The 18,844-nt window shown below is 42.2% G+C and overlaps 1 protein-coding gene across 8 annotated transcripts in view; it reads right to left on the bottom strand.

Annotated features, from left to right (window-relative positions):
- pip5k1ba (phosphatidylinositol-4-phosphate 5-kinase, type I, beta a) overlaps nt 1-18,844 on the bottom strand; it is a 157,555-nt gene that overhangs the window by 96,683 nt on the left and 42,028 nt on the right. For 3 of the 8 annotated variants that reach the window (XM_073048488.1, XM_073048487.1, XM_073048490.1), the window contains exon 2: nt 11,605-11,697. The exons of the other annotated variants lie outside the window; for them this stretch is intronic. The gene's annotated coding sequence lies outside the window, so the exon portion shown is untranslated. The remainder of the gene's footprint in view (nt 1-11,604; nt 11,698-18,844) is intronic. 8 annotated transcript variants of the gene reach the window in all.

The following is an 18,844-nucleotide window of genomic DNA, read 5'->3' as shown; positions in this document are numbered from 1 at the left end:
ATTAGTCTCCTCTACTGACGTGATGAGGCCACACTCAGGTTGGAGGAACAACACCTTATATTCTATCTGGATAGCCTTCAACCCGATGGCATGAACATCAATTTCTCAAACTTCTGGTAATGCCCTCCCCAACACCACCATTCCCGATCCCTTTTCTGTCTCCCACCTCATCTCCTGGCCTGCCCACCACCACCTTCTGGTGCTCCGCCCCCTTTTTTTCTTCCATGGCCTTCTGTCCTCTCCTATCAGACCCTCCCTTTTCCAGCCCTGCATCTCTTTCAACAATCAACTTCCCAGCTATTTACTTCACCCCTCCCCCTCCTGGTTTCACCTATCACCTTTTGTTTCTCGCTCCCCTCCCCCCCCCAACTTTTAAATCTGTTCATCTTCCTTTCTCCAGTCCCGCTGAAGGGTCTCAGCCCGAAAGGCCGACTGTACTCTTTTCCATGGATGTTACCTGGCCTGCATTTTGCTGAGAGTTACATTTATTATCAAAGTACGTTTGCAGTATACAATCCTAAGATTCATTTTCCCCACAGACAGCCACGAAACAAAGAAAACCATGGAACCTGTTCAAAGAAAAACCATTAACCCCATCCCAACGTGCAAAAAACAAATTGCACTAACAACAAAAAAAAGTGAAAAACACAGAATGTAAAACACAAAAATCAAAGACTCCATACATACACAGCTCAGTGTTCATTATCTGCAGGCCGCCATGATCAAAAATCGCCCAAAATAGCATTTAAGAAAAAGAGCAAAAACTAGAGGCACATAATACGAATTAGAGTCCAATCTACAAACCGTGTCAATTAACTCTTGCCCAGCACTCAGAAGTATTGCACAAGAGAGACACCACATACAGGCACCTTCATCCAGCGGCAGTGAGCGAAAAGCTGGCAAACAGCGTTGAACAACCCCCTTGCCCCCTCACCTTCTGCACTTGCCTCAATGATTTCAATCTTCCTTGGTGCTTTAAATCAACGAGAATTGGAATCGATCATGGTCTTGCGCCCCATCTCCAGACTTCTTGGCCTCGAGGTTGCACGCCTCATGGAACACCCTCTGAGCCAGCACAGCAGCAGATCAATCAGCCCAAAAACACACCACCAAAGTAGAGACCACAGACTCCAACAGTAGAAGAACCACATTTGAAAGAAAAAGTAAAAGTAGTAGTTTCGTGAACCATCTGAAGGGTGTCACCCTTGGTTGTGTTGCTCACTGACATCATCTTCTTCCAGACATTACATTACATCAGATTCAGGTTAGTTTGTCATATTATAACACCAGAATGCAATGAACTCCTTGCACCTGTGAAGCTTACACACGAAACAGTATATATGGCATCTCAGAAATGCATTTAGGCCCTTAAAAGACAACCAATATTGATAATGCTGGTTATGTGGATTGTTGGAAGGTTCACTGCCCTTCCCACCCTGATACAGTACCCTGCCAACCACTGTAATCTGAACATACTTGGTCTCTATTGGCTGGTAGGAGAATATCCACTCTTCCTGACACAGCCTTCCCCTCAATATCCCTGCAGCTTCAGTTGTGCTTGCTGTGGGGGGGGGGGGGGGGGGGTGTTGGAGGAGTGGGTAGTGAAAGAGGGCCCAGGGAGCTTCAAAGGAGTGTGGTAAGTAGATTCCGAGCTTGATATCAGCATTTTTGCAGGATGAAATGGCAGTTGAGAGATATGACCCCATACCAGCAGAATAAATCTACCCCCATTCGACAATGTCCACTGCAAGCCACAGTCTACTCTCGCAGAGTAGCACCGAGAGGGAAAATCAATTCCCCTGAGAGCTTCTGGCAGAGGTCCTGGGGCTCTTTGTCAGTCTTGGATGGCATGACTGCTGGTACTGGGCATGGGCTGGGATGGGAGAGAACAACTGGAAATTGCAAAATGACCCACCCCCTGAGGAGGACGAACCACAGCAGGTGGTGCATAGCCTCCATCTGAGAAAAAGTGAGCAACTGGAGAAGTTGGAGGGGTGGATGTGGCAGAGAAGGAGGGTAGGCTTCGGGGGGGGGGGAAATGAGCTCTCTGGGTAACAATTGAATAATGTGGGAGGCAGCTAAGAGGGAAGGGGAGCAAGGAATTGGGAAGGCTGACAGAGTTATTAGGGGAAAGGGGTCGGAAGTGGGGAGAATGAGGAAGTTCAGAGTGGGATGGCATGAGGGACGAGGGAGGGGAGTAAAGGAAAAGATTATGCAACTGTATTTGTGATCCTGTATACCTGAGTCTGTGTGGATGTTATATATGCATGTCTACATGCACAAGTAGGCATGCAATAAAGTCACTTCAACAGAGCCCGATTTCCATTTGTCTTGGTACTCTTTGCCATTGGACCAAGAAAGACATCACTGTCAAGAACATGTATTATCTGATGTACAATGGCTAACCCATATTAAAATACATCATGCACAGATATCATCCACACTTTGTGGAAGCTAATTGTCTTTGATGCCAAAGGGCTGCCCAAGAGATTTCTCCAAGTCACATGCTTTATGGGCACAGCTCACATTCCAGACAGTTGGGTACAAATAAATCCAGGTTCACAATATACGTAGTACTAACGAAATGCTGCATTATCAAAGGTGCTGGCTTTTGATGTTATGACATATGAGATGACATGTATTCGAAAAGAGGCAAGAAAGTCCGAAGGAGATGTTGTATGTGTAACCTCACAAGGGCTGGGTGCCTGGAAATTGCTCTGTTGGAGTTAGATACACTGGAAGAGTCTGAGAGGTTCTTTGATTGGTACATGAATATGCAGGGAATGGACGATGTGCAAGTAGAAGGAATTAGGTGTCATTAGAATTAGAATCAGGATCAGGTTTAGTATCACTGACATATGTCATGAGATGTGTTGTTTTGTGCCAGCAATACATAATAAAACAATATACACATAATCAAATTAAATAAGTCGTGCAAAAAGAGGAAAAAAATTACTGAGGTACTGTTCATGGGTTCATTGCCCATGCAGAAATGTGATGGCAGAGGGGAAGCTGTTCCTGAAATGTTGAGTGCGTGTCTTCAGGTTCCTGTACCCCTCCTCGAAGGTAACAGTGAGAAGAGGGCATGCCCTGGGTAATGGAGTCCTTAATGATGGATGCCGCATTTTGCGGGAGTCCCTGATGCTGGGGAGGCTGGTGCCCATGAAAAAGCTGATTGAGTTTATAATTTTCTGCAGATGTTTCCAACCCGGTGCAGTGGCCTCTCCACATCAAACGGTGATGCATCCAGTTAAAAAGTTTTTCATGGTACATCTGCAGAAATCTGCAAGTGTCTTTGGTGACATACCAATTCTCCGTAAGCTCTTAGAAATATAGTCTCTGTTGTTCCTTAGAAACACGGAAAATCTACAACACAATACAGGCCCTTCGGCCCACAGTGCTGTGCCGAACATTACCTAGGGTTAAGCATAACCCTCTATTTTTCTAAGCTCTATGTACCTGTCCAGAAAGACCCTATCGTATTTGCCTCCACCTCCGTCGCCAGCAGCCCATTCCATCACTCACCTCTCTCTGTGTAAAAAACTTACCCCTGACATCTCCTCTGTACCTACTTCCAAGCACCTTAAAACTGTGCCCTCTCATGCTAGCCGTTTCAGCTCTGGGGGAAAAGCCTCTGACTATCCACACGATCAATGCCTCTCATCCTCCATCACTACAAGGAAAAAAGGCCGAGTTCACTCAACCTATTCTCATAAGGCATGCCCCCAATCCAGGCAACATCCTTGTAAATCTCCTCTACACCCTTTCTATGGCTTCCACATCCTTCCTGTAGTGAGGTGACCAGAACTGAGCACAGTACTCCAAGTGGGTAGCTTCAACATTACCACTCGGCTCTTAAACTCAATTGCGTGATTGAGGAAGGTCAATGCACCATAAGCCTTCTTAACCACAGAGTCAACCTGCATAGCAGCTTTGAGTGTCCTATGGACTCAGACCCCAAGATCCCACTGATCCTCCACACTGCCAAGAGTCTTTGTAATTGCATCAATATGTTGTCCTTAGAATAGATCCTCAGATGCTGACACCCAGGAACTTTAAACTGCTCACTCCTTCCACTTCTGATCCCTTGGCCAGGACTGGTTTGTGTTGCCTTGACTTCCCCTTCCTGAAGTCCACAATTAATTCCTTGGTCTTACTGACACTGAATGCAAGGCTGTTGCTGTGACACTATCCAACTAGCTAATCTATCTCGTTCCTGTACACCTCATCACCATTTGAAATTCTGTCAACAATAGCTGTCAGCAAATTTATAGACACAATTTGAGCTGTGCATAGCCACACAATCATGGGTTAGAGAGAGTAGAGCAGTGGACTAAGCACAGATCCTTGAGGTGCACCAGTGTTGATCGTCACTGAGGTGGTGATGTTATTTCAAATCTGCAGATTGTGGTCTCCTGTGAGGAAGTCAAGGATCCAGTTGCAGAGGGAGGTACAAAAGTGCTTGTTGATTAGAACTGAAGGTATGATTGTGTTGAATGCTAAGCTGTTGTTAATAACTGCAGGCTGACTGCAGATATTACTGTTGACCAGATGATCTAAATCTGAGCAGACAGCCAGTGAGATCACATCATTAATGAGTGTAGTTAATTCACTGCAACATTATGGGCCAAAGAGCTTGTTTCTGTGCTGTACTGTCTATGTTCTTAACAGCAAGTGAGTTTTCCCTGGTTTTGTGTCCAATGCTTATACCCCAATACCCAACACCAAAATAGTCAAGTTGTCCTGACACTTTTGCAATGACATTGCTAGAAAATGCTCCAATGGCAATTGGAGATTCCAATTTTATCAAAAGTGCTATGGAAGTGGAAATTCATTCTTTCTTTTCATCGTCCCCACTCACCCAAGGATAATTGTTATCAAACTCAGTACTAGTGCAACCCAAGGCCATCATTTGTTTCAGAAGAGAGCAGAAATGAATGGGATGCAAAACACAGCATTGGACTCAATCTGATGATGATTTGGGGGCAGACATAGGCTAAAATTGCCCTCCCTAAATCATTCCGTAGAACAACGGCAACAGATTCAGAATAATTGTTATAGCCCTGCACATGTAGCTATTTATACAATTCATAGTCATCTTATTGACCCAATGCAAATTAAAGCTCTGAGTGGACACAGATCATATTATCACATGACATGGTGCAAATACGTTAATAAATATTGTTGCTCCATTTGAAATTTCAATTTAATATCTTGTGGCAACTTAAAAAAAACTCTGCAGTTGGTTTCAATTATATGCATTAACACTGCTGGGCAACTTATTTCATTCTCAGACCTAGCCTTCAGCTTCCTGGTACTAATTAAACTTCTCACTTAGGTAACTAAACTAGCAATTTCACCTAGTCTTTGATGAAACCTGCAGGATAGAAGCTGAGAGATCACATCTACTGATTAGAGCCTCTGGAACTATGAAGCCATTTCTTTAGAGTAGGGTGGGCCAATTAGAAGAATTTACTTAATTCAGGAGAGTTGTGAATCTTTAAACTTTTCTTCCTTTGGCAGCTGTGAAAAGGAGGGGTTGACATGAAAAGCACTGAGATAGATTTAGCTTTTTATAGTTTACAATTACCTTTATACCAATGCTATTACCACTTTACTATCTATTCGGATGCATCACATCTTGTTGTGGCAACTGCTCTACCCAGGACCATGAGAAACTGCAGACAGTTGTGGACACAGCCCAGTCCATCTTGAAAACCAGCCATGGCCTCTTTTTGCACTTCCTGCTGCCTCAATAAAGCAGCCAAAATAATTAAAGATCACTCCCACATGTCATTCTCTCATACCACCCCATCCCTACATGCTGTCAGGCAGAAGATACAAAACCCTGAGAGCATGTTCAAATTTAATTATCATTCAACGACATAAAAATATAGCCAAATAAAACAGCAATCCTTCAGGGCCAAGGTTTAAAACACGTTAGCAACAGCACACAGCAGATGGCATAAATAGCACATATGGTTATGATTTCAGGGGAAAAAAAATACAATCACAATGAAAAAAAGAGTAATATCGTCTAAGTTCCTGAGTGCATAACTGTAGATGATCCTGGTCCCACCTGTTCTTCCACTGAGCAAACCCTGGAGAGCAGCACCAGTGGGTGGAACCAGCCACAAACCGGTGTGGATCCCCCAGAGCCTCAGCTCTTTTCCACACTGCCTGGGGCTCCTCCCCTAGGCAACTGCAATAGGCGTCCCGTGGCTGCAAACGGAGCAATGCAGCTCCCTCACCATCGGGCTCGTCAATGAACCAGTGAACTGAAATTGCAGTATTCTATGTTACCAATGTCCAACAGGGTCCTGCGATTGTATTAAAATCACCCAAGGCAATCACTCGTACTGCACATCGCCTAACAATTCCAGGTAACAGAACAACAATGGTATGCAGTAAACCCAGCTCCATCGCCATCAAGCAACTCGCTGATGGGATAGCCCTGCAGTACGTGATGTTCTTAGTATCCAGCAGTAACACAATCATAAAAAAGATGTACAAGACAAATAAACTTTTGATTGGATCTGGAGTGGCCACTGTGCCTGATTGCTCCATCTTACCCAAAATAAGTCATCACCAGGCTCATGGTTAGGTTCTACTTCACTCTTTTGAGATGTGAATGGACCTCTTGTATGAATAAAAGGACTCCCTACCTCACAATCTACCTTCTCATGACCTTGCACCTTATTGACTGCTTGCACTACACTTGGTGTACAGGTGTAACATGATTTTCTGCATTCTGCTATTGTTTTTCCCTTTGTACTACCTCAAGGTACTGATGTGATGAAACGATTGGTTTGGATAGCAAGTAAAATGTTTTCATTGCAGCTGGGTACATGTGACAGTAATAAACCAACTGCACATTACCAAAGGTAATGAACTTTATTATTATTCCTTCTGGTTTTCAGTGCTTGCTTTGGTAGACTGGTAAGTCTTCGGTAGACTTGCATTGAACTGCTGCTGCTAAGTTAACAAATTTCACAACACATGCTGGTGAGAATAAACCTGATTCTGATGTGTTTGACTTCACAAAATTCCAGCAATTGGACCACAATATCAGGACTCATTTGAAATGATTAACCAGTTCTCTGTGATGCCAGACAGCATCTTGCTGAGAATGGCAATCCAAGACCAGCCAAGGGAATGACAGGCAGTGGGGTTGAGGTAAATATACAAAACACAAAAAATAGAAGCATTTGCTGAAAGGATGAGATGAAGAGGGATGGGTGGAGACCTGTGTGTAAACGCCAATAGGGACTGATTAGGCAGAATGGTCCATTTCTACGCTGTAAATACTATGCAATTCAACACTCACTGAAAATTAAGATTCATTTTCTCTGTTGTGTGTCTCAGAAGTGTTCAACGTGGTAGACACTTGATCAGCACATCACTTTATTGGTCAAGTGTACCACTATTATGGTTAACATACTATTGAAGGATTAAGGATAAAAATGGGGGAAACCAAAATCCAAAGTCAATTTAATAAGTGTCCTGGAGGTACTGGTCCATTCTATTAAAGTATCTGCAACCAAGGAAATGCTCTTGAATTGTAGAGTCTGTTATGATTGCAGAAACATGACAGGCAATTTATACACACCAAGCATGTATGGGACATTGGAAAAAATGTTGAATTTCCCCATGGGGATGAATAAAGTATCTATCTATCTATCTATTAAATATTTAACCAGAGGAAGCACAAGGAAACCATTTCTCAGTGTACCTGGAGAACATGCCACAGGGGGCTTCCATGAAATGCAGCACTTCTATTGGTGGAGTAGTCCCTCATCATTCACTTCTGTGTTAACTTAGATTTTAGTATCTAAATTTCTAAAATACGTCAGAAAATGCAATGAACCTGAAAGAACTATTGGAAAATGATGTGAATAGCATTGAAGACAAACAGCTCTTGTACAAGATGGGGAGCTTGAACTACTTGCATTTGAAGCACATGTATTGGCAAAAACAAAAAAGCAAACGATCGTAAAACACACAAAATGCTGGAGGTACACAGCAGGTTAGGCAGCATCCATGGAAATGAATATACAGTCGATGTTTTGTGCCGAAGCCTTTCTTCTGGACTGGAAAGGAAAGGGAATGATGCCATAATAAAAAAGTGGGGGAGGGGAAGGTGGATAACTGGAAGGTGATAGGTGAAACCAGGAGAGGAAGGAATCTGAATCTGATAGGAGTGGAGAGGAAAGTGGACCATAGGAGAAAGGGAAGGAGGAGGGGTATCAGGGGATGGTGACTGAATATGGATATGAAAGATTCTCTAAGCTTTTTAAACAAGCTGTTAATGGAAACTGATCACCAGCTCCTAAAACAAATCTGTAATAAGAGCCCATATAGACCACAAAGATAATTTGAACTTCAGAGTTATGATTTTACACTGCAATACAGAACAGGAAAATAAAGTGTCATCAGATGCATTATCTTAAGTAACAGTGTAATGGAAGCATAAGCTTAGCAAACTCGGTATGACGATACTGTACCTGGTTAATCTGACACCAAAACAAAGACAGCATGGTTGCTATAGCAAACACGATGAAGTCCTGACGAAGGACCTCGGCCTGAAACGTCGACAGTGCTTCTCCCTATAGATGCTGCCTGGCCTGCTGTGTTCCACCAGCATTTTGTGTGTGATAGTTGCTATAGCTTTATTTACAAGTGTTATTCTACGATTAAGGAAGGAACTCTGTATGTTGTTACATGTAAGCATATCATTTTGCAGTTGTGTGCCTTATCACTCATTGCAACCCCAAATTCTAAGGACTGAATGCATATTGTATCACTCAACCAGTGCCTGGCAGAGAGATTAAATAACTATTGAAACGGATATTGGGGTCTGTAATTTTAGTTAATAAACAGTGCATAGGAAATGAAAAAGTTGTAACCCATTTCAAAGTTCAAAATAAATTAATTATCTAAGTACATATATGCCATTGTAGACAACACAGAAGTTTATTTTCATGTGGGCATTCAGAGTAGATACAATAAACACAATAAATCAATGAAAGACCATACCCAACAAGATGGACACACACAATCTGCAAAAGCTAACCTGTGCAAATACAAAGAGTGAAGAAATAATGATAAATAAGTGATAAATATTGAGAACATGAGATGAAGAGTCCTTGAAAATAAGTCTACACATTGTGGGAACCGTTTGGTGACGGAGTGAGTGAAGTTATCCCCTTTGGGTTCAAGAACCTGATGATTGAGGAGTAATAATTGTTCCTAACATGGTGGTGTGTTTCCTGAGGCTCCAGTACTTCCTTCCTGATGGCATCAGTGAGAACAGAGCACGGTTTGGATGGTGGGTGTCCTTGATGATGGAGTCTCCCTTCCTGCAACAGCACTTCATGTGGATGTGCTCAAAGGTGGGGAGGGCTTTATCTGTGATGCATTGGACTGTATCGACTACTTTTTGTAGGCTTTTCCATTCAAGAGCATTGACATTTCCATACCAGGCCATGATGCAACTAGTCAATAACTCTTCACCTAATAACTATTAAAGCTTGTCAAAGCTTTAGATGACATGCTGAATCTTCACAAACGTCTAAGAAAGTAGAAGCACTGCCATGTTTTCTTTATAACTGAACTTATGCCTGGACCTGGACAGATTTTCTGAAATGGTAACCCCAAGGAATTTAACGTTGCTGACGCTCTCCACCTCTGATCCTCTGATGAGAACTGGCTCATAGACCTTTGGTTACCTTCTGATGTCAAAAATCAATTCTTTGCTCTTGCTGACATTGAGTGAGAGGCTGTTATTGTGGCACCAACTCAGTCAGATATTCAATCTTCCACCTATATGCTTATAGATATCACCAGCCTTGATTCGGCCAATGATAGTGGTGTCATTAGCAAACTTAAATATGGTACTGGAGCTATACTTCGCCACACAATCATAAGTATAAAGTGAGTAGAACAAGGGCAAGACACAGCCTTGTGGTACACTGGTGTTGATGAAGATTGCAGAAGAGATGTTGTTCAAATCCAAACTGACTGGGATCTGTGAGTGTGGAAATTGAGGATACAGTTGCACAAGGAGTTATCAAGGCCTAGGTCTTATTGATTAGTTACAGTCAATGTACAACATCCTGATATATGCACTTACACTGTCCAGATGCTTCAGCATTGAGTGAAGAGCCAATGAAATGACATCTGCTGTTGATCTATTGTGACAGTAGACAAATTGGAGTGGATCCAAGCTGTTTCTCAGGCAGAAATTGATACGTTTCATCACCTACCTCTCAAAACACTTCATCACAGTAGATTTAAGTGCTACTGGATGATATTCATCTTATAGAAGATTTACAGCATCTTTTAAATATTACAGTGTCTCAGTGTTTCACTGGGTTATTGTCACACAAAGCTGACAAGGGACTACATTGAAGATAACACGTTAAATGGCAAGAGGCTCACAGAAAGATGGAGGTTTTAAGGAGTAAAAGACAATATTAAAAACTGAAATGCTGAAAATCTGAAACAGAAGCCAAAATTGCTGGAAATATGCAGCAGGCCAGGCAGTATCTGAAAAGAGATACACAAAGTTAGCATTTCAGGTTGATTCATCTCTTCTAGTGAAAGATCACCAACCAGAAATATTAACTCTGCTCCTCTCTCCACAGACACTGCATGATTTGCTGAGAGTTTTCTGATGCTGGCTTTTAGAGGCATCTTCAAGGGAAGAAAGGATCAGTTATGAGAAGAATATCAAAGAAATCCTTACTGTAGAAGTTAATTTCCCTATCCACTAGAGAGGTTGCCAGCTTCCATTGCACACTTGACTTTGTCTGCAAGTACCCCAACCCAGAGCGCTGTTGGCTTCCCAACACATTCTCCTTCTGATGACCTGCCTTTTGCAACTCTGCTGCAAAGTGAGCAGGCTTCTCAAAACCAATTAGGATACCTCATAGCTGACTGTCACATAGATATCCACCTACTTCAATTTATGCTTAAGGCAAGACAAAAGGTAAAAGCATATATTATAAATTTTGCTTCTTTGGATTACTACAGAATCCTGTAGCTTGATTACTAATTCTGAGACTTTACAGCAATCCTGAGATATTGGCAATCCCTGTCAGTGGTGGCCAAACTCCTGGTTGAGTTAACATTTTGATTGATTGCAGTGATGAAACCTATTTAAAATAATCAGTGCGCTGTTATGATGCTCAAAATCTCTAGACAGGATGTGATTGTCCATTTCTGTCCAAAACTGCACAATGAGGAAGAGGACCAATGCAGACACAGTTTATAGTCGACTCTAAATTTCTACTAACTCTGGAAATTAATTTAACAAGATTGCTTTCTAGGCTGACATGGAAAATATAATTCTGTATTAACTATTGGGCACAAGTGCATTTCCCAGTCAGCATGAAGGCACATTTCACATCTCAAGCAGAAACAACTGGCAAAAAAAAACCCTTGGGAGATCACAAGACTGGGTAAAGTATAAACTTTACTGAACCTGTGGAGTCAAACATGAACAGAGCCCAGGTCTCTTACATACATAGAAAATGGACCCATTCAAACCATCAAATCAGTGAGTTTAAACCGTAAACAGGATGTTGAGAAAAGTGTAAATACCTGCTGTATATGCGGAGCATCAAGTGCAAAGGAGACTGCAATATGAATAGAAAAAAATACTTTCGAAGTTGGCTAATGGATTTCAATTTATATCTGTAAAGCAAGCAAAAATCACTGGATGTCACTCTGCAGCAGATAGCAGGCAAGGCCTTAGCAGCAATGGATTAACCAGTTCCATTATTAATCCTCCCTAGGTTATAGCAGTAACTCAAACAGTTCAGAAGTTGGAAATATAGCTGCATACAGAGCTCCTACCCAGAAGATGCCATCCTGCTGGATTCCCAAACACTTTCTCGTACACATGCTGTGTACTCAAGGGAGGACCTGTATATCACAGTATGGTAGCTTTATATAACAGGTTTCTGCTATGGGAGAAGAACTAACATGCATAAACATAACACTTTAATAAATTACCAAACTACATTAGAGCCGATAAAGTACTTCTGAAGTATGGTCACTATTCTAATATAATTTCTCCAATGTCAGCAGCAGTGTCATTTGTCAGTGCCATTTTTACTACCTATTTTTTTCCAATTTTTGTTTAATAACATCCATGTTAAGTGCATTTGGATGTATTTAATTAATGAAAGGCACTGAGGTGGATATTATTGTGCTGTAGGAATGCTGCAGACAATTTGTCTTTAGCAAGCAGCACTAACATTTCTTCTTATTAGATAAGCATTGCCAAGGACAACAAGGAGAAATTGCTTGCTTCTCCAAGTAGCACCGTGAAATAGTCAACATCCACTGTACAGGTTTTGATTTAGAATCTCATTCTGAGACAGTATCTTTGATAGGAAGCTGTGTGTGTACTATAAGTCGAGAAACAAACAAGCTGTCAAAAAACAAATAACCTGTCAAGAACCAAATAAGCTCTCAGGATACCAGGCCAAGATAATGAGCGCAAATATGATGATCAATTCCACCATGACGGTATCAGCAAACAAAGCATAAACACTGGCAGAGGCCTATCAGGTCACTTCAGTGCTTTGTCTCTTCTGAAATACACTGCTCAACAGAACAACACACAAACTGCTGGAGGAAATCAGATCAGGCAGCAGCAATGGAAACTAATAATCAGTTGTTTCAGACCAAGACCCTTCATCAGGGTGGGAAAGAAAGGGGGAAGAAGCCCAAATCTTCCTCATTTTTTTTTAATCTGCAGCTCCTCAAACACACTTGATATAACATTCTTCTGTATAGGGGCCACACCTGTACAGATCTCCAAACAAATTGATTCACAGATACAAAAACAACACACACTCAGTTGTCACTTTATTAGGTACAGGAGTGGAACCCAGTGTGGCCTTTTGATGCTATAAGCCCATCCACTTCAAGGTTCAACATGTTGTCCATTCAGTAATGCTCTTCTGCACACCACTGTTGTAGCACATGGTCATTTGAGTACTGCTGTATTCCTGTCAGCTTGATCAAGTATGGCCATTCTCTTTGGATCTCTCATTTCAGAATTTTCTGTCATCCACAAACTTACCAATCACGCCTTGTGTGTTATCATTAAAATAATTTATATAAATAATAAATAACAAAGGCTCCACCACACCATTTGTCACTGGCTTCCATCCCGAGAAGCAACCTTCATCCACCAACCGCTACTTCCTACTTCTTGGCCAGTTTTGGATCCACCTAACTAGTCCTCCCAAGATTCCATGGGGCATAGCCTTCCAGATCAGCCTACAGACAGGTCCTTGTCAAAGAACTTCCTGAAGTCCAAATAAACACATCTACTGTCCTTTTCGATAGCTTATTCAAAAACCTCTAAAAAAGGTTTTTCAAGCATGATTTCCCATACACAAAGACTTGCTGACTTCTCCTAATCTAACTTCGTCTATTCAAATGCTGGTAGGCCATGTTCCTCAAAATTCCATCCAGTAACTTCCTCATGCTGACTGATTTGTGATTCCATGCATTTTCCTTGCTATCCTTTTTAAACAACAGAACTTTAGGCACCTTCCAGTCTTCGGAAGCAAATATAATCACAAAGACCTCTGCTATTTTCTTCTCTAGGCTTTCTCAAAGTCTGAGGATGCACTTGGTCAGGTCTTTGGGGGGGGGGGGGGGGGAAGAGTGGGATTTATCTACCTTGATGCCCTTTAAGGCTGCAAATACCTCCTCCATGTTAATATCACCATTCTTCAAAACAGCTCTATTTGTTTCCCTTATCTCTTGAGCAACCATGACTTTCTGCTCAGTAAACAGAGGAGAAATATTTGTTAAAATCCCACCCACCTTCTGTGGCTCAAGATACAGGTGGCCCTGCTGATCTCTAGGAACCTACTCTCACTCACTTTTAATTCTAGCTATAGGAAGCTCTCGAGATTTTCCTTAACCATACCTGCCAGATCTGATACCCCCTCTTTGCCTTCTTCCTTATACACCGCTCCAACAGCTGCATCCCATCTTCACAATCCACTCCCCTCACCTTGCTCTGATTTTTCACATTTCCCTCTCTAATCAGCCTCCAACCATCGCTCATCTGCCACAGTCTTCCAACTCCACCCCCTCCTCACCTCCTCTACCTGGCACTATTGACCTAATATCTCGCCTCTTCTCAGTCCATCAGTCACCTCAGAATCATTTCTCACCACTCCACTTCTCCTAATGCTGGCCATCTCACCTCTCCACCCTGTCCTGATGCAGGGCTCAAAGTTTCATTTATTGTCAAAGTATACAACTCTGAAATTCTCCTTCTCCATGAAACCAAGAAAGGCAGTACTTTCATTGACCCACAAATCCCCATCCCCGCACCCAAAAAAAAACACCATAGGACTGGAAAAAAAAGTCCACAGTTCAAGTCCACATCCAAAACAAAGAAAACCTGGGCAACTCTCCCTCTCGGTAGCAGAGCAATCTCATCAGCGACAAAAAAGAGCAGTCTCCCCTCTCTGTAAGCAGAATGATCCTCCAGCAATAAAAAGGCAGGTAGCATGCGTTTCAATCTCCCTTGCAACACTAATTGGCAAAATGGAGTTGAACATCAACTCACAGCCTGTCTACCATGAGGTTTGTGCTCGCTGCCTCTGCCTCCTGGAATCCCCTTGGAGACTGCAATCTCCAAACTGCAGATCACAGGCTCCATCAGTTCCAGAATCACATTGAAGATGAAGATATATAAAAATGTATGTTGCGTGATCTGTCCAGAAGACATCAACCACAGGAGTGCTGTAGGCAGGCACCACCCTGACCAGCAGGATATAACTTTGGGTTTCAACCCAAAGTGCTGACATTTTCTTTCCCTCCCACAGATGTTCCACAATCTGCTGAGTGCCTCCAGCACATTGCTTGTTGCCCCAGATTTCAGCATCAGATCAGCAGGCTCTCGCAGCTCCCACTGATATTATTTGCTCTTGCTAAATCAAAACTCCAGAATGACAATTCCCAGATCTGGAGCTTAATGACGCACACTCAATTCAAATGATGCATTTCTATCTTTAATTGGACTTCCCTGGTAAAATATTAAGCCACAAAACCCTTTTCAAAGATTCAAAGTACATTTATTATCAAAGTATGTATTGCAGTATACAACATGAGATTAGGCTTCCCCACAGCCACGAAACAAAGACAAACCTGGAACCTGTTCACAGAAAAACATCAAACTTGTTCCACCCACCCCCCCCCCCCCCCGACACAAAGAAATTCAGGCTATAAACGCAATATTGAAAGAGTCCAGGCATATTCAGATATTCAGTTCATCTCAGTGTTTGTTATCTGCAGGCCGCCCTTATTCAATAGCAAAAAAAAAGGAGTGACTGGAAACATGCAATCATGTGAACTATAGAATCCAATCAACAAAGCGTGTTGATTAAACCTGGCCCAAGACCAGAACTCCAGCACTATTGGGGGGAGGGGGGGCAGTGGGGTCCATCCCACGCAAACACCATAAATGTACAGGACAAGTAAAATCATTACCACTGATCTAGTTACCAAGATGAATTCCCTTGCTCTTTTTATCTTCATAAATGAATGTGTTAAATTAACCTTTCTTGTCTTCTACCCTATCATCTTTTCTCCCCATTTGCTCTCTTCTCCCCCCTTTTTCTCTACCTCTCAAAGTTCATCACATTTTTCACCCCACAGTTCTGATGAAAGCTCATTGATCTGAAACTTTAATTCTCTCTCTCTTCACAGGTGCTGTCTGACCTGTTGAGAATTGCAGCATTTCCCACATAAATACTAGATTTTTATTTATTTCTAATTATTTATTTAGCGTAGAGTAATAATCAGAATCAAATTTATTACCTCTGGCACACATCGTGAAATTTGCTGTTCTGCAGCAATAGTACATACATAAAAATTTAGTGCAAGTTATGGTTATAATACAAGTTCAGAAATTCAAAAATAAATAAGCAATGTAAAAAGTTAGCAAAATAGTGAGGCAGTGTTCATGGATCATTCAGACACCTGACAGCTGAAAGAAAGAAGCTTTTCCTAAAATGTTTTGTGTGTATGTCTAAAGACTCCTCTACCAACTCCTTGTTAGGATTAGTAAGAGGGCATGTCCTAGATTGTGAATGGCCCTAATGATGGATGCAAACTTCTTGAGGCATCAAATCTGCTTTAAATTTATTAATATACCTGGGAACCCAGAAAGAATATATTAGTATTATACAGCACAGAAATAGGCCTTTCTGGGCCACAACACCCATGCTAAGCTTGTCCGCACATCTGCACTACTCCCATTTGCCTACAATAGAAATGTATCCTTCAATCCCTCAAACAAGAGAAAATCTGCAGATGTTGCAAATCCAAGCAACACGCACAAAAAATGCTGGAGGAACTCAGCAGGCCAGGCAGCATCAATGGAAAAAAGTACAGTCGACATTTTGGGCAGAGACCTTTCACCAGTCCTGCTGAAGGGTCTTGGTCTGAAATGTCGACTGTACTTTTTTTCCATGCCTGCTGTGTTCCACCAGCATTTTGTGTGTTCCTTCTATACCTCAATCTTTAAGTGGTTTTAAACTCAGTAACTGCATTCAATATCACTGGCTCCTCACCAGCACATTCCAGATATCAACCACTCAGTCTAAAGGAAAACTTGCCTTTCAGATCTCCTTTAAAATTCTTTCCTCTCACCTTAAGCTTACGTCCTCATTTTTGATACTCTTACAGTGGGAAAAAGATTTTAACCATCCGCTGCTCTCAATTTTATATACTTCTATCAGGTCACCCATCAGCTTCCTTCACTCCAGGAAAAGCAAGCCCAGCCTATGCAATCTCTCCCCGTAAGTAAAGCCTCCAATCCAGGCAAAATTCTGGAGAATTTCCTCTATGCCCTCACCAGTCCAATCACATCCTTCCTGTAGTATGATGAGAACTGCACACAATACTCTAGACTGAGCAATAAATGCTGGCTAAGATGGCCATGCCCACATCCCATGAGTAAATTTTTTAAAAATAGAACCAATGTTTTGTAAAGTTGCAACATCCAATTCTCATTTTCTATGCCCTGCCTATAAAGGCCAGCATGCCATATGCCATCTTCACCATCCTATCCACCTGCATTGTCACTTTTGTGGAACTATGGACTTCAACGCCTCAGACTTGCTATTCATTAAGCTTCCTTAACACCCTACCATTTACTGTATACACTCAGTGGCCACTTTATCAGGTACATCTGTACATCTGCTCGTTAATGCAAATATTTAATCAGCTAATCATGTGGCAGCAACTCAAATGCACAAAAGCATGCAGACACAGTCAAGAAGTTCAGTTGTTGATCAGACCATATATCAGAATGGGGAAGAAAGTGATTTTGACCGTGGCATAACTGTTGGTGCTAGACATAGTGGTTTGAGTATCTCAGAAACTGATCTCCTAGGATTTTCACACACAATGGTATCTGAAGTTTACAGAGAACATTGCGAAATACCAAACATATCCAGTGAGCAGCAGTTCTATGGGCAAAAACACCTTGTTAACTAGAGAGGTCAGAGGAGAACGGCCAGAATGGTTCAAGTTTACAGGAAAACAACAGGAACTCAAATAACCACACATTATAACAATGATGTGCAGAAGAGCATCTCTGAACGCACAACACCCTGAACCTTGAAGTGGATGGGCCATAGCAACTGAAGACCACACTGGGTTCCATTCCTGTAGCTACCATTTTTGCTACCCTAATTAGCACAACGTCGTTACAACTCGGAGCAGAATTCAGAGGTCAATTTCAACGTCCCTTGCCATGTGCGGGTGGGTTTCCTCCAGGTGCCCTGGTTTTCACCCACAGAAGGTTAATTGGTCTTTGTAAATTGTTCTGTGGTTCCTCAAGGTTGATATATTTGGTGGGTGATAATTGGGACAAGCTCCCACTACCTATTAAATGCTCCCAATGGCATATGCCTTAAATAGCCAATGACAACCAAGTCTAACTCCTGGCCTTCATGTGTGGCTTAGCTGCCAAGCCCGGTGGAACTGTTTCTACTCACAGGAGAAGGGGAAAAGGTGGGTTACTGGCACTTTAAAACCAGTCGCTTCGGGCAGATGGGGCTTGTCAGCTGTGGTCAGCTGCTCATCTAGGGGGAAGCAAACTCTGATCTCACAGCTCCACTGCCTTGCGACTCAGGGGGAAGGCTTTGGTACTAAACCCAGAGGGAAAAATCCAGAGCTGGGATCCATAAGTTGGTCCTACGTTGAGTTCAATGCTGACTGGCAATTCCTGCGACGCTGCTGGTGCCAGTCTGTATCAGTCTCTGCAGTTCCTTTGGATTCATCAGATGTGTGGAGAGGGGGAGCTTGCTATATGGGCAACAGCTTGCTCTCCATATCGTGCTGCTTAGGCTTGCGTATCTCGACACCTAGATGCAATATCCATGGTCAAGCTCTGACCGACAGAGGCCCTGACCTCAAATTGCCCTGTGATTAGGCTAAGGTTAAAATCAAAGGGCTGCTGGGAGGCACTACTCAATAGGGGAGGGCCCATTCCACACTATATCTCTAAATAATAGAAATAAATAAATAAATAAAACTCCTGTACCTTATAAGATGGCCACTTGGTGTATATTCTGCAATTATTTGACGTGCAATAGATGGATCAACTTGCATTTATTGGGATGAATTTTTCTGTTATTTTCAAACTTATTAGTTGTGCCTTCTACATTCACAACCAAGTCATTCATATGTAATCACAAACAGCAAAGATCGCCACAACAGTCCTAATCAGATTTCCAATCAGAAAACATCTTCCCTCCCTTTTCCTCCTGTCACCTAGTCAATGTTGGATCCA

The sequence above is a fragment of the Hemitrygon akajei genome, chromosome 6, assembly GCF_048418815.1.
Source record: "Hemitrygon akajei chromosome 6, sHemAka1.3, whole genome shotgun sequence".
NCBI classification, from domain to species: domain Eukaryota; kingdom Metazoa; phylum Chordata; class Chondrichthyes; order Myliobatiformes; family Dasyatidae; genus Hemitrygon; species Hemitrygon akajei.
The sequence above is the reverse complement of the archived record's forward strand: the minus strand, read 5'-3'. Positions and strand labels throughout refer to the sequence as shown.